This window comes from Prionailurus viverrinus, chromosome A3, assembly GCF_022837055.1.
Source record: "Prionailurus viverrinus isolate Anna chromosome A3, UM_Priviv_1.0, whole genome shotgun sequence".
Lineage (NCBI taxonomy): Eukaryota > Metazoa > Chordata > Mammalia > Carnivora > Felidae > Prionailurus > Prionailurus viverrinus.
Window position 1 is genome coordinate 9,523,783 of NC_062563.1, and position 16,975 is coordinate 9,540,757.

The window sequence follows — 16,975 nt, forward strand, 5'->3', positions numbered from 1 at the left end:
ACCTGGAGCTGCTTGGGTGCACCTCAATGTTTGGTTCCTACCGACATTATAAAACAACTTCTCTCAATGCCAATAATATCCCCCTCTTATTGTTTTCAGCCACACGGTTTCTATTTATATTCTAAGTAACTCACCAGGCAATTCTGGGTTCCGGTTTATTTTTCCGTAAAACGAATAATATGGTACAAAGCAAAAGAACAAATACTTTTCATAAACACTTACTTGGACTGGGCCACCGCTAAACTGTGTCTTTGCATTTTCTCAGTGGGCATATTTTATTCAACTGAATGTTTACAACATACTATACCAGTACACTTTATTATCCTCGGGTTACAGATGGGGAAACTGAGGCCCAGTGTGTTTACTTATCTTGCCCAAAGTCAGCTCAGAGACAACAGAACGCAGGCCTGAATCTCCTGCCAAAACACTCAGTTTTACGCGGGGTTACACGGTCAAATGCAAACTGAGACGGGATTGCTGCACAGACTTAATGGAGCCAGCAGGGGAGGATGATGAAACTGGAAAGCAGGTACCCCACCTAAAGGGACAGTCAACGTCCAGCTCCAGCTGACCGATCATTCCCGTAAAGAGTGCGGACACAGGACAGCCATGTCTTTGGCTTTTCAAGGGAAGTGAAAATCCTGAATGTTTCTATGTGAATCTCCTGATTTTTTTTTTTTATTTGTTTATTTTGAATGAGAGTGTGAGCATGAGCAGGGGAGGGGCAGAGAGAGAGGGAGAGAGAATCCCAAGCAGGCTCTGCGTTGTCAGCCCAGAGCCAGAGGCGGGGTTCAATCTCATGAACTGTGAGATCATGACCAGAGCCCAAATCAAGAGTCGGATGCTTGGCTGACTGAGCCCCCCAGGTGCCCCTGAATCTCCTGATTTTTAAATGCAGGTTATCAGCTCATAAAAATAGTTTAAGTGTTCAAGCTAAGCTCACGGACCACAGGTCTGTGTGCTGTGCCTTTCCCTCGACTTCTTGGTGTGCAAAGCCAGGAAGCTCAGCTCTACAGTACCTTGACCATCTTAGCTACTTTCAAGGCCGGGAGCATCACACAGGTCATGGAGTTGGTCATGAGGGTGACCAAGCCATCCTCATTTGCCTGGAACTTTCCTGCTTTCAAAGCCACAGGACCCTCGCCCCAGGAAACCCCAGCCCCAGACAACGTGGGGCCCTTGGCCACCCGGTTAAAGCAGAGAACTGACTTCTGGCATCTGCAAAACTCCAGAAGGTCAAATAACCTGACCTTTAGAATGTGTCCTTTCTGGGGAATCTCACTCTCCTTGGAGGTGCTAATTTGCTAAAGCTTTTGTGTTTCCACTTCAAAAATTAAGCTGCCTCTGAAGTCAGGGTGGAACATTCCCTAGGACAGCCCCCCAAAGCAAGCGTCCCAGAAACTCTCCGCAAATGAGGAGAGGAGGGCACTGGAAGGCAGGCGACGTCCCCGAGAAGGCTTCTGGTTGTTATTTGTCAGAGCATCCTAATTCGAATCCAAATGGGAGCGTGCCATTATCGGGGATTCACACAGCTCCAGGTAAACAGCTAATGAGCAGGCTGCCAGTTCCATTTTTATCAAGAGCCCTCCGAGACTCAACCGTGCCATTTCATAAAATATGCAGATGATAGTGCGCGGAGAAGAGCAAAGGCTTTGAAAATGATTCACACAACCTAAAAATGATGTTGAAAGGGAGGAATTAAATATTCACAAAGTGAGAGAAATTAAGGCATATTAACGGTTCGAATGTGGAAATGAAATGAATAACACGCACAGAGTTGATGAGAACGGCGTGATTACAGATCTGCCCAAAGTTTCTAATTCTGACACCGTGCGGTGTGGAGGTGCCCGTGTGGCTGGTAAGGGCAACACATGAGGTATGGGACAAGGCTCACGATGCGGACGGATCAGAAGCAAAGCGAGGAAGACACAGCAGTGATTAACATGAGGCTCCGTTCTGTGCTGAGGGTGAACTCCACGTTCACAAAATGAATACTAATTACGAGCACAAAACAGACTTTAAGTTGGCCAGACGCTTGATGTTGAATGTGGCTATTAAGTCCATAATGAGGAAGGCAAGGGAAGGCGTTAAGTCTGGAGGGGCTACATTCGGTGAGGTCACCCTACCCTCCACTTTGAAAAAGGGGACAGAAAGCCAAAACTGTGGCCCATCCAAACTAGAATTAGCAGTAATTATTATATAATATGTAATGATGAGATTTAAATGGCTAACACATTTTCTCTGCTGAGATCATTTAGACATGATTCATACAAATGATGAAATTAATAGATCTCCCCCTTTCAGACGGCCAGGCAGCCTCAACTAGATTTTTCAACAGAGACGGATCCTAGTGAAATCATATGAATAGAGAGATTTACGGAAATTGCAGGAGGGATTGGTTCGGTGCAGAAGAACACATTGGGATTTAGAGAAATTCACGCATTCCCGCTGGCGATGAGGGCATAGCTCTTGGTCTTTGCTTTTTCTTTTCTTTTTTTTTTTAATTTTTAAAAATCTACCTGTAGTTTTAAGAGGGGTTTTAGAGGTAAAGATAAGAAACCAACATCCTCCGAATAAAGAGACATAACACCGAAGGCTAAACAAATATTTACAGGGCGATAGAGCTGCCCTTCTTGAGTCAAAAATACAAAAGGACACAGTGTCTATACGTACAAATACATTTTAAATAGTGATAGGGAGACGACTCAAGAAATTTAAAATTTAACACCTATGGCAAACAATTTAAGAGATGACGGTATTTGCATAGGAGGTATTTTTTATTTCAGTGCACCTAAAATTTTCAAGAGAAAATTAAGGAAAAAGTAAATAAAAAGGAAACAAAAAGAAAGCTCAGAGCCATCTTTGATAAAGCATTTCTTTAGCATTTCTGCTTAAAACCCATCATTGTTATCAGATTTGGGGCTTTTTTTCCCTCCTGCAGAAGTATAAAGCAGTTACGGGGGACATGAGGACTGCCAGAGATCCGCTGTGTTTTCTGAGGGGACAGTTCCCTACTCCTATTCACTGCACAGCACATGAGCAAATTAACAGGCACTTGGGGAGGAAGCCCACAGTACGGGGCTCAGGCATGTAATAATTAACATAGCCTTGCTACCTCCCTGGCATCTTGGGATGAAAATATTAATCATTCACAGCTGTGATCGCCTCAAAATCTCCTATTTTATGGCTTTGACACATCCATGAATAATGCCATTTACTATAATGTGCAGCATATCAGAAAGAATATTTTTACAGTGTGGCTGCTTCTGCAGAATTCCTGGTAAACCCAAAATGAAACCTTGGTTCCCTTCAGCATCTACAGAAAACAGAATATGACACCGCACTACCGATATATTCTGCTTTACTGATCACCTACTGTGTGCCAGAAATTCGGTGTGTTCTTTGTCTAAGCCTTACAATGGCTCTATGAGGGCAGTGCCGTTATTGTGTCCATCCTGTTCATGATGAAATGGGGGCTTGGCAGGTTGAGGTCAAACAGCCAAAGACATGGAGGCAGGGTATGAACCTCCATCTGCTTTGCTCCAAAGCCCGTGCTCTTCCCACAGCATGGAGTTCAAAGGCAACTTTCCATATAACCATGACATTGGTTTCCATCATGTCCCGGGCCCCACTGGGTCTCTGAGGGGTTCGCCCTGGCAATTAATTCATTTAGGGAATCTGTTTGGAATTTTTTCTACTCTGCTTCATCACTTTGAGGACCTTCTTTTTCACTTTTCCTACCCTTGACTTGAGAACGCAGCTCAAGTGCACGCCCTGGCCAATGCATTCTCCACCCCACAGTTGAGACTGAGAATTTCCCAGTGAAAATCGAGCCGGGAGCTCCCTTGTCTAGAATCTTGGTACTTTTTTCCTTACACTGAGGACAGCGGTGGGCAATACAGTGCCTACGATGTCCCAGGTGATCTTAAACATCCTGTGCCCTGTGCCCCCAGCCTCATATCCTGCTTTCCTCCTTCAAGGTCTTTCACTAACATCCAGCAAAGAAAAAACCATGGGTCTCATTCCGTCTCCAGCCATCCTACATGCTGAGCTGCCTCTACCCAGAACCCCTCGGCTAATTCCTCCTTGTTCTGTCGATCTTCCTTCCCTTACATTTCACAGAGCTCTCAGAGTTCACACTTTTAACTCCCTAGTCTCCTTGGAGTTTTCTAGATGTTCTCATAACTCTGTGTTCTCCCTGACCATTGTCACGATTAGGATTGTCCTCTGTATGATTGTTTGTGCCATAATATCTGGTCCCCATGGGAGATTTTTAAATTCCATGATGGCAGAGACTATGTTCTCTGGCTTATGCACATAGTAGGTGCTCAATAAATACGTATGAGAGGGAGAGAGGGAGGGAGCAAGAGAGGGGGGAGGGAGGGAGGACTGGCTGACGCATCTTCGTTTTAACCAGAATCCTTCCTGCTTCCATTTTCTGTGTTGTCTAAGCCCGCACTGGAAGTCCTTCCTTGTTGATGTTCACAGCACTTAACAACAACCAGCAACTATTGCATCATGACCACTGTTGTTTTATCAGGAGTGGGGAGGCTGAGCTTGTGTCCTTGGAGAATCATCTGACTGCAGGAGCCTTGACTCCCCTGGGGCCCCCATCCCTTCTCCGCACACCTCTCTCAGAGGCTTGTAACTCTGTGTGCTGCAATTGCTTATGCGCATGGCTCCTCCCTCCCTCGCCAGACTGCAAGCTCCCCACACTCAAGGACTTACCTGGGGCGTATCTGAGTCCCTTCAGGGTCCAGCACAGGAGATACTAGGTACATGGCTGTTAAAAAAAAAAAAAAAACAATTCCGGGCATTAATGACGCAGGGAGTCCTTGAATGAACAACTAGAGGAATTAGTAAATTGGTGAGTTAATAAAATAACTCAACACGAAAAAACAGTTATTCACACAAGTATTTCCTAAAGTGGAGTTATTGCCTACCCCGCTGGTGGTACACAAGATAATGTTTAGGGATACGTAAACTGACGTTTCAATTGTAGCTGCTAAGGGACAAAGAAAGAGATGTGACCAAAAAAAAATTAACCTGCACATTAAATCCCTTATATCATTGATACTATTGCTTAGGACGATTTAAGTTAAATTAAAATATTAAGCAAATACAGTGGTATTATAGGTGTAGGATATGGCAAAAATCATGAAAATGGTACATAAATGTGTGAGGTTGGGAGCATATGGTTTGAAAATGAATGGGAAAAAAAAAACCCTAAGATTTCATGAGCTTTTACTATGCTCCAGGTAGTGCTTTATTGTTGTTGTTGTTGTTTAAGTGTTTACTTATTTTTGAAAGAGAGAGAGAGAGTGTGTGCACGTGTGAGTAGGGGGTAGGCAGAGAGAGAGGGAGACAGAGGGTCTAAAGCAGGCTCCGCACTGACAGCAGCGAGCCCGATGCAGGGCTTGAACCCACAAACTGCAAGATCATGACCTGAGCTGAAGTCAGATGCTTAACTGGCTGAGCCACCCAGGAGCCCCTGTTCCAGGTGGTGGTTTCAGCATTTGACCTGTATTAAACTCAGGGACTCTTTTTTTTTTTTTTTTAATTTTTTTTTTTTTTTCAACGTTTATTTATTTTTGGGACAGAGAGAGACAGAGCATGAACGGGGGAGGGGCAGAGAGAGAGGGAGACACAGAATCGGAAACAGGCTCCAGGCTCCGAGCCATCAGCCCAGAGCCCGACGCGGGGCTCGAACTCACGGACCGCGAGATCGTGACCTGGCTGAAGTCGGACGCTTAACCGACTGCGCCACCCAGGCGCCCCAACTCAGGGACTCTTCATAATAGCCCTCTGAGTAAAAACTGTCCCATTTTACAGGTGAGGATAAGGAAACTGAGCTGTAGAGAGGGGCAATCTTTGCCCAGGGTCGTATCACCGATAAGTGTTTGAACCAGGGTTCAAACCCAGGTGGAGCCTGAGGTCTTACATGCAGTGCTGCTCAGACTCTGGCAGAGAAGGCAGAAAGGAGCAAATGAGCAAACATGTGGGTCAGTGAGTGAAGCACGGGCTAAGGGGTCACAAGAAGGAATAACTAACCGCTGAGCCAAGTGCCTTTCCTGAGCATGACTCTGAACCGGGAAAGATGCCGCAAGGGACCCCGAGTCACCTTTGTTCTGTTTCTGGCCTTTCCGCAGCCACAGCAGTGCAATAGTCGCCCCAGACCTCCACGTGGAGGCCAAGTTCTCCAACTACATCTACTTGTGGCTCACGAAAGGGGAAAATGCCCCATTTGTCTCCACTGGCGTCTGAGGGCCCTCCCTCTGAGCTCTGACGTCCAACTAAACAGGCGGATGTGAGGCCGACCCATTTGCTCCTGGACGATCTGCTTGCACCCGCGTGGGAGGGGATGGGAACAGAGGGATCCTCATGGCAGCCGTCATGGCCCAGGGGATAGGACCCGAGGGCCACCCATGCCCACTCAGAAAAACACGTGTCTCTTCTCACTTAATGATTCTCTTAGAGAGTGCAGCATCCTTCCCCATGCACCAGGATCATGTTGCCCGTGACTTTTCAAGAATCAACCAACTCCCCTTCCCTTTCCAAATCTTCTTCTCATAGTTCTCCTGCACCTCGTATGTTCCCCCTATAGCTCTTTATGCAAATCCTAAGTCTGAATTCTATCTAGGCCCCTTCTTAGCTGTGCATCACCGGGTACCTGAGTGATGGCTCCCTTCCCCAGGTGTTAAGTGGAAACGCTATCAGCCCCCCCCTTATCGGGTCTCTGTGAGAGGTGGAATGATCGAACTTAAGTCACGGAAAACGCGGTAACTGGCACGTGTTAACACTCAACATACGGTGACTTGAATCCTATAGTGGGGTTGATGGCAATGCCTAGGGTCGCGAGAGCAACATTTACTTTTGCAGCTCTACGCTTCATTTCGTTGTCCGGGCTTTTTCCACCAGGTGAAAGAAACTTAATTGATTCAGGCTCTCACCTCCTCCCTCTCCTTGAGGTTGAAACTTAAATTCCAGAGACCGGGTTTCTGGTGCCCGGTCACTGTTACCTGTCTATATGGATATACAACAATGTGTCCCTATTCAGTCTCGAACAGGAGAGTTAAAATTGCCTCCCCTCAGCACAACGCAAGGCCCCGTCAGCAGTCCCCTGTCACTTCCAGGCCATATTCGGATGGATGTACCTTTCTGATTCTCTCCACTTTGCCCTACAGGAGGGGAGAGCTCTGTAGGCTGCATTAGAACTATCTGCACGTCGGGGCCCCTGGGTGGCTCAGTCGGTTGAGCAGTTCTTGGGTTCGAGCCCCGCATCCGGCTCTGTGCTGACAGCTCAGAGCCTGGAGCCCGCTTTGGAATCTGTGTCTCCCTTTCTCTCTGCCCCTCCCCTGCTCACGCTCTGTCTCCATCTCTCTCAAAAATAAACATTAAAAAAATAATAATAAGGAACTGTCTGCACATCATCCTGCATCAGTCCAGATTTGGAAGCACAAAATATTAACGCACTGAGGCGCTTAACAGTCGACGGAGGAGCGGAGGGTCACCTTCTAGGAATGAGTCCTGAAAAGGTACTGCGGGACTGGCCTGCGAACGTCAGGAGTATGGAGAATCAGGAAGCTGCCACCAGAACTACCGGCTTCAAATCCACTTCTTCAGGATTAAGAAGCTGCTTCACCACGGCCAGCTCGGCAGCCACCCCTGCCGCGTCTGCGGTGGCGACAGCGGAGATGCTCTGCCGTCCGCCTCTGACATCCGCGAAATCAGCATCTGGATAAGGGGACTGCTTTTAAGACGCGCCTGCAAACGGCAACCTTCCCTGACCGTGCCTTCCAGAAGAAACCGCAGAGGCAGGAGGAAGGTAGCACCCGCCTCTTTCCCACCCTCTGTTTATCAGAAAAATGCAAGGTGGAGCAAGGATGAGGAAAGGTGAACCTGCAGACAACCAGCAAAGAATTGTCCCCCCGCCTCTTCGAGGACAGGCCACTAAGACCCTGGGGATGGGACCCTGTGGTGAGCTAATGCCAGAAGAACCATACGGATGTCACAGCAAGTTCTTCACTGGCGTTGAGCCAGGAGGACAGGGGGCGACCTGGCACCTTCGGTCTTGTTTCCAGTTTTCGCAGACTCTGGGTCCGTGAATTTTGTTATGTAAGCCCTTTCCAGTGCCTTCGCCTCTCCATGTTCCCTTTACAGCCACTCACCTGGTGTCATTAGCGCCCATTTACAGGTGAGGAAACTGAGGCCAATGTGGGATGAAGTATTCAGCATCATGTGGTTTTGTTGATGTTAAAACTTCTTCCATTTGGATCGTCCTTTAAAAAAAGAATTCCAAATTACTGATACAAGATTAGAAGAGAAAGTAACTTTATTTGGAACGAGGAAATACAGGCTGCCGAATTGTAAATGTTAAAGAGCCAAAATCTGGAAAAATAACTCAATATTTTAGTAACTGCCTGACATCTCTAAAAGATGTTTTCCTACATTTTTTTGTGTGTCATGTTCTTTGTCTTGTCCTGACAGAGATTTTATAAAATATCTTTCTATAGAGGAAATAGAAAAATAACATCATCCTTCCCCAGCATGGTTGATCAAAACCTCTTCTATTATTGGTAGTTTATAAATGCTTATGGGAGTTTTGTATCTCAGAGGCAATGTCACATACATTTTTAGAATAGTTCTCAGCTTGGGGAAAGCCTCCGTCAAGTTTCTTTCCTACGTAAGCTGTAGGATGTCAGGGATATTCCAACTTTTTCATGGAATGACTAACCCTAAACACTCTTTGAATGAACAACCCTCAGTTACCAGTTCGTCACTGATGTCCTTATTTTATGGTGTATTCCGTATTTTACTGTCTCTCGTTTATGCTGGTATTCTGTGCCATATTAGTAAGGAATTTAAGCAGTGGCATTATGATAGTTTCTTTTAATTTCCCTTAAAAAACAAAAAAATAATGTATGGTGCAATTAGTTTTTTCTTTATTTTTTAAAACTTATTTTGGGAAAGAGAGAGCACTAGCTGGGGAGGGGCAGAGAGAGAAGGAGAGAAAGAATCCCAAACAGCCTCCGCACCGACACGGGCTTGAACCCACAAACGGAGATCATGACCTGAGCCAAAACCAAGAGCCAACAATGGAACTATGCCCAGGATGGTGCGTTTATAATTGTGTCTGCTGCAAGAGTGACTATTCTCCTGAGAGAACAGAACTTCCAAGTAGACCATTGACGAGTATCATATTCTCCACTTACTAGTATACATATCTGATGCTCAGAAGAATTTTCCACAGACTGGCGTCCAACTCATTACCTTCCTAACCATGTTTGTCTTCTACTGACCATTGGCGGTACAGACACCTTAGGCTATCTTCACATCCGAGGGCTGCCATTGGCTTTGTGCCTTCCCACCACAGCACTGGGTTCATTGACACAGTAGGTGTAGGGGCGTTTCTAGAAGCCACTCCAAACCAGGATACTAGCAGGATCTTGACTGATTGGAGGAGCACAAAAATATATCATACCAACCCCCAAGGAAATCTGTCCTCCAAGCACATTTCCTATTACTAGACCTTAAAATACCAATGGTCATTCTGATGCCACTCAACTCTAAGGTTAAGTATGGCTGAGGCGAAGTTGGAGAGGAAAAAGGCAGCATCTTAACCGATTCTGCCCCAAACATTTTACTTGCACAGATGTTATAGATCCATATCGCCATGACAACACATTAGAAGGACCCCTCCCAGGGCCTGAAATGTGAGAGTCTCTGAAGCTCAAGCTTGTTTGGCCTCAAGGTACAGCCAAAAACCCAGACCGGGAGCGTCTTTCCGCCATGCCTAAAGACCTCCCTGTTCCAAGAAGCGTCTGCCTAGTCTGGGGACATCTGCTTGCTCTATATTAGCCACAATTAATAATCAGAAGCAGAGATGTAGCCGCTTAACGTATATCAACCACTCTTCTGGGAGGGAGCTGTCATCCTCTGGTTCCCTTTTCCCGAGATAGGGAAATTGATAGGTCACTAGTGTCTGTGAATAGCACTCAAAAGGTATCATATTTATTCTAGCTTCAGCTTCAAATCAGTGGCTATCTGCATTATGAAGAACATCATTCTATAAAACACATTTGGTCTTCATTTCACAAATGCTCCTGAAGGGAACATATGGTAATCTGTTTAACTTTGTATTCCACAGAGATATTTAAGCCCCATCCACCAAACTCTCATGCTATTTTTATTATAAAATTCATGTCCTTTTTATACCCTAAATATCCCCCCTTTCTGCTTAGATGGTGAAAACCACCCGAGGCTACAAAACTACCCTGTTTACCATCAAATTCATGAGTCACGCCCTACGGTCATTAAATGGAACAAAAATATCATTGACAAGGGGGTTGACAAGCACATATGGGTGGAGCCCATATTCTTTTGGGTTTCAGGCATGAATGATGTTGAAGTTATTTGTTTTTTTTTTAATCAGAACCTATGCTAACAAAATCTCTCAATTTGCTCTTCTGAATTATTTGTTTCCTGCTGGAAGCTAACTCCTGTAAGTTTTTCTCCATTGTCCATTTTTGAGGCTATATTTCCAAGTCTGATTACTTTCCCAGATAGGAATATTGCTTCTCCTTGCTTCTATTTCCCCATCCACAGTGTGGTTTAAAGCACTAATTTCACTTCTTAAATATCCCTAAGCTCACTGCCCTTCCCCGCTCCCAATGAGAGTTCACTGTGGGATAGGACAATGGGAACTCGAGGTTTCCATTCTAATGAGTCATTGATGTTCAAGCTGTAAAACAGAGCTGGTACTTAACTGGGAGCTGCTTGTCAATGCAAGGAAGAGAGCAGTGTTCCTAAAATTTGGTCTGGGGGAGAAGTCATTTCTCAAAAAAAAAAAAAATCAATGCAATTCCTTCTCCCAAAGTAGGGGGGAAGTAGGGGAGGAGGGCAGTTCATATAACGCGAAACAGCGGCTTGCCTCTCTGTATGCCCATCACCATTTATGAAACATGGTCTATGACCAGGTGATTCTCAGTGGTCAAACATGTTTGGAAAACAGTTCATTTTAAACCCTCATCGGCTTTCATTGATACACATTAGCATATTGAAGGCTCCAGAAGTCCTTCACTAAAACAAGCAAAATTTAATTTTTTTGTTGTTAATTTCCCAGTTGCCCTTAATCATGTGACTCTCCGACAAAACTAGCCCTCCACAAATCACACTTTGGGTAATGTTGCCATAATTAATTTTTTTCTGATTTTTAATGGCATATTATGCCTTTAATGAATAGATTTTATTCAATAGAGGAGAATCTCAATAGGTTTCAGATCATTTGATTCAACTCATTTTTTTAAGACTGAGAAAAATGATAGAAGATATGCTTGCATAAAATAATGTGGAAATTTTACGTAAGCTTCAGAATGAAGAATCAGAATTCAGAGTTTGGGTTCTGAAGACCTTGAGTTGCCTTTCTGTAACATTCCCAAATCATAATTCGTGGGCAATTAGCCTAATACTCATCTACTCATTCATTGTTCACTCGTTCATTCTTTTATTTATTGAGCAACTACAACATGCTAGGCACTGTCGTAGACCCTGAGAGACCATAGATAACTTGCTCATAGGGAGTTTGTAGCCCATTAGGAAACTACATGATCGTAAAAAATAACACAACTACCCATACTTAGTTTTAATTGATGTAAGTTCTACCATAGAAGAGAAGAAACTAGTGCAGTGATAATATATAACAGAAGAACATGACCCAGTTTGGGGGGAAGAGGAAGATGTCAGGGAGGTCTTCCTGGAGGAAGTAACATTAAGCGATTGCCAGAGAGATGATTGGGGATCAGATCAGGATATTCCAGCCCCCAAAACTAGAATCTGCAGAAAGAAATTTCAATTTCAAAGACATGGAAGAAGGTCATGTGACTGGAACCCAGAGAGAACAAGAGAGAAAGAGGAGATGAAGCTAGAGAGGTAGCTTTTGGGGCCAGATCTTCTAAGGCCTGGAAAGCCAGTAAATACATATGAGAATGTCAATTCCAACATCAGTGTGAAGCATTATTGATCAAAGCTTTCAGTTTCAAGGTAAGACAAAAGGGGGTTCTTGGTTTGGAAAACAAAATGGATTCTATCCTAATCCCTGTAAGTACTATTTAAGCTTACATGCTTAAAAATTCCACCCAAATAAATGGTAAGAATTAAGCAGCCCAGGGGCACCTGGCTGGCTCAGTCAGTGGAGCGTGAAACTCTTGATCTTGGGGTTGTGAGTTCGAGTCCCAAGTTGGGTGTAGAGGTGAAAGAAAAGAAAAGAAAAGAAAAGAAAAGAAAAGAAAAGAAAAGAAAAGAAAAGAAAAGAAAAGAAACGAAAAGAAAAGAAACAAGAATTAAGCAGCCCCAAATAAAAGAGATCTGAGCTATGCAAGATGAGCCCGGTCAGTTCAAATCCAAAAATTCGCCATGAGAGGAGAGTGTTCTGCTGCCTAAGCAAAGGCTGGGTCCCATGGAAAAGCAACTACAAGTTCCATCACCCAGTCCGTGTGGACCACGGGGTAGCTGTGTCCCCAAATCTACCTTCTATCTCTCTTGGCTACATCTGAAATATATCGGCTCTAATCCCAGTGAGTGAATGGGGAGAAAAGGTGGGATTTCCATCTCTTTAGTACAATAATCGTCTCAGAACAAGTCATCCTCATAAATAATTCCATATTATTTACATCCAGTCACACTGTCTGGATATCTGGGACTCATTTAATGAAACGGTTAGCTTTAAATATTTCCGGAAGAAGCCTTTTAAAATTCAGAGCATATGTCTTCAAGACTAGAGGTCAGGGTTTGTGATCAAATATTATGCCCTCAGACTTGAAATACTGTGTATGACCTGTGACCGGAAGAAGGACAGCCTACCAGAAGTTACTAGCTGGTTCTGGGGAGGCAAATGCCTGCTTGAAATTATTTATGATGGATAACAATACTGATAAAATTGCCTTCATTCTCCAAGCCATTCCACTCGTCTCCTTCATCTCTGCAAAACATCATTTCCAAGATACAAGGCACCCACCCACGGGCAAAACCTTGCCTTTCCTACATGCCTCCTTGTCCATATCTGGGTGCAGACTCGAAGCCTTGTTGGACTTGTCCCACAAGGTCTACCTGCCCGCCTCTCCTTCCCAAGGCCAACCAACCCAGACCAGTTTCCGTCGCGTCTCCCCAGAGAGGTAATTTGGATGTCACAGAGAGAGACACCTTGTAAAGTGGGTCCATAGCTACTGTCCTAGGGTAATGATAGGACCATGGGGCTTCTCTACCAGAAAGATAAGGGCTCAGATTCAGGTTAAAATCTCAGAGAAGCGACTGTCCTTCTCCAAGCCTTGTTTTCTCCATCTACAAAATGAGCAGGAAGCCAGGTTGGGGCTGTACTAGCAAAGGCAGTTATGAGCCTGGGACGTGGAGGCAGATCTGCCTGAGTTCCATTTACGACTCTCCCATGTGATTTTGGGAAAAAAGTGTTGAACCCCTATATACCTCAGTTTCCTCATCTAGAAAATGGGGATAATAATAGTACGTTGGTTGTGAGGACACAGTGGCACCATACATGTAAAATCCTTAGGATGGTGTCCAAATGAGTGCCCAGTGGTTATTATGAACACCAAGACTACTTTAGGTCCCCCAAGGCTCATCCAGATGGCACCTCAGCAGGGGCATTCCGGTCCTGCAGGATCATCTCCTAATGCCATGGGCCTCTTGCAAAGTCATGGTCTAGCCCCTCTCTGCTACAGTTGTTAATAGGTGCATCAGCCCCGTTAGCTCTGAATCTCCTCCCCCATCTTGCAAACCCCTTGCTGTACCTTGAGGCAGCCTGTTTTCACCCCTTTCCAGGCTTGAGAGCTCTTTAAGTCAGAGACGAGGTCTTGTTTTGCGTACGTGTAATTGGCAATGACGATTTCTTGGCAACAAATATACGATGCTTTGTCATGCTGCCAGGTAAAGCCGCGTTCGCACCGGGTCCAATCCTCACGTGAAGGAGTCCCCACTGCCCTGCCAGGTGGGGAGCCGTCGCCTCTGCTGCAAACCAGCCCCACGCAGAAGGGTGTCAGCACTCCCTCCCCCACAGTGTGAAGCCCACGGTGCCCAATTTCCCCTGGGCATGTACAGACTCAGGGTCCTAACTTCCCCAAATCAATCTAAGAGCTGGGGGTGGGGGTGGGGGTGGGGTGGAATTCACATATTGAGATTTTGCTAGTTTTACTAGATTCTTTTCTCAGATGTACTGGAGTCATGAAACCAAACAAATCAATTTTTTTAGTAAAGTCAGTTTCTTGCTTTTTGTTTTATTCTTAAATTTTTTTTTTAAAAACTTAAAAAATTTTTAAATGTTTTTATATTTTATTTTTGAAAGAGACAGAGCATGGGCAAGGGAGGGGCAGAGAGACAGGGAGACACAGAACCTGAAACAGGCTCCATCTAGGCTCTGAGCTGTCAGCGCAGAGCCTGACGTGGGACTCGAACTCACAAACTACGAGATCATGACCAGAGCTGAAGTCCGATGCTTAACTGACTGAGCCACTCAGGTGCTCCTTAAATTGTTTTAATTTGTAATATTTTTTTTGGTGTGGGAAATACAGTGGAAACATCCTCTTACAATGTTAAGGAGCAAGAATTACACTTCCTGGGTGTCCATCCCAGATTTTATTAGTAACCTCACTCAGATTACTAATCTCCCAAGTTCTTTTCTCGTCTATAAATTGGGTGATAATATTAATTCTTCATAAAATTGTTAATACACACAAATGGTTAGAATACTGCCTGGCACAGGACATTCATCAATTAGTGCGACCTACTAGTACTTGTTACTTCAGTGACACAGTAACCAGGTCTAAAATTAGATCCCCAGCCCCCCACCCCCACCCCACCCGCCAACTTGTTTAAATCTCACCACTAAGTACGTTCTTGTAAGTTTCCTTTATTGGCTTTGCGCGCCCGCGGGCTCGAGTGTGTGTGTGTGTGTGTGTGTGTGTGTGTGTGTGTGTGTGTGTGACCTGCTAGGTGCCAGGCACTGTTCTACCAGGTTGGGAGAGAGATGTAAAGACAGATCAGATGCCTGTTTTTCTGCAAGGCAAGAAAAAACAGAAAACAAATATATAAACAAGATGATTTGATTTATAGTTACCATGAAGCTCAAAATGCAGGATGAAGTGACAGAAAACCAATAGACGGACAATTTTTGATCATGAAGGAGGATTCTTTGAAAAGGTGACTTTTACACTGAGATCTGAATAGAACAAAGAAATTCTCATGCAAAACAAAACAAAACAAAAAACACGGGAATAGAAGACAGATGGAAAAAATATGAGTCATCAAGTACTTATCAGAATAATGTCTATCCCACTAATGTAGACCAGAGAGTGGGACGGTGGCCTGTTTCGGTAAATAAGGGTTATTGGGACACAGACGCACCCACGTTTTTATGTGTCATCTACACCACACACATGCTCCAGCTGCACAGTCGAGTAGTTGTGACAGAACCCAGATGGCCCCCCAATCTAAAGGATTCACAATCAGGCACTTACAGCAAAGTGTACCGATCCCTGGTCTAGATCATAAGACCCATGAGGGTAAGCACCACATTCTGCCTGCCCTGCTGCTTTCTTCCCCCCTAGTTGTATGTCACCAGCAGATCCCAGAAAATAGCGGGACAGGCAATAAACGCAGGACATTTTTGTACCCGCATGAATTTTTTCAGAACTCTATTTTAAATGAAATCTCTTGAAATGATAGCTTCAGAGCACACGGTTTTCCTTCGGGAGAACATCGCTGGCTCCCACGTGTCCAGAGAAACAGTTTTATTTCCCCCGATGAATTTCCTGCAAGGTGCTCCCACCGAGACGGGTTCCAGGCTGACGCGGCAGCAGTTCCGTAGAATATCAGCCGAGCTGGCAAGGATGAGGTGCAAGGAAGTCGCCCTCTTCGCCAGCTTTGCAGGTAACGCACCCTGTGCACGATGTAAATTCAAACCAGCATCCCCCCTGGTCTCTTCCCACTGGATGACGGTAGCTCCCATCCTTCGGATTTGACAGTGACGTCTCCAGACAATGCCAAATGGCCCCAGAGGGTTACGGGGGGATGGAGTGAGTAAAATCAGCCTCAGCTGAGAAGTACTGGCATCCACTGAAAGTGTCCTCCTCTTTCTACGGGAACTTTTAGACTTTGATAGCAAATCTTCTCAAAAATGCACGCGCAGAGAGCCGTAATATTCGATGTTCGATGTTCAGCTTTTCAATTCAAGCCACCTGTGTACTTTCACATTCACCTAGGTGGGGCGTGGGTGCTAGTTAAAAATGACAATGTTGGGGCGTGCCCGGGGGGCTCAATCAGTTAAGCGTCTGAATCTTGATCTCAACTCAGGTCATGATCTCGCAGGTTCCTGAGTTCAAGCCCTGCATCAGGCTCTATCGGTGCGAAACCTGCTTGGGATTCTCCCTCTCCCTCTCTCTCTGTCCCTCCCCTGCTCACACACACACTCACACTCTCTCTCTCGGAATAAATACACTTAAAAAAATGCTTTTTAAACGACCATGTCGGTAATTCACAAAAACTTTATGGAGAATAATTTTCTCTACTAGGGGCATAAATGTTTTTTAATTGTTAAATTTAATCTGAGATGGAGAGTCGCATGTCCTCTTTGGAGATGAGGCGGTGTTGTGGCGGTTGTTTTAAAGACTCTCGTGGATAAATGCAATTGGAGTGCTGTGATTCCCTTCGCGGCTCCTAGATCAGGCATGATAAGAAATCCTTAAATTCTCTCTCTGCTTCTCATAAAACCTGAACTAAATCTACCTGCCGGCCTGCGGCTAGTGCTCCACAAGCTCCAACACCAAGGACAGCTGCACACAGGGATGACCCAGGAGGTGAGCCCAGAAGATGCGCATAGGGACGACCCAGGAGGTGAGAGAAGGGAAGAGAGGAACAGGGAAGTAGAGAGAGTGGTTATCTAGGTGGATTCTGCTTTTGTTTTGTTTTGTTT

General features: G+C 45.0%; 1 long non-coding RNA gene across 1 annotated transcript in view; it reads right to left on the minus strand.

Moving 5' to 3' along the window:
* Nucleotides 1–8,265, minus strand: part of LOC125161569 (uncharacterized) — a 95,551-nt gene extending 87,286 nt beyond the window's left edge. The window contains exons 1-2 of the long non-coding RNA XR_007150672.1: nt 8,169–8,265; nt 4,729–4,783 (exon numbers count right to left, since the gene is read on the minus strand). This is a non-coding gene — a long non-coding RNA (uncharacterized LOC125161569). The remainder of the gene's footprint in view (nt 1–4,728; nt 4,784–8,168) is intronic.
* Between the last annotated feature and the right edge of the window lie 8,710 nt (nt 8,266–16,975).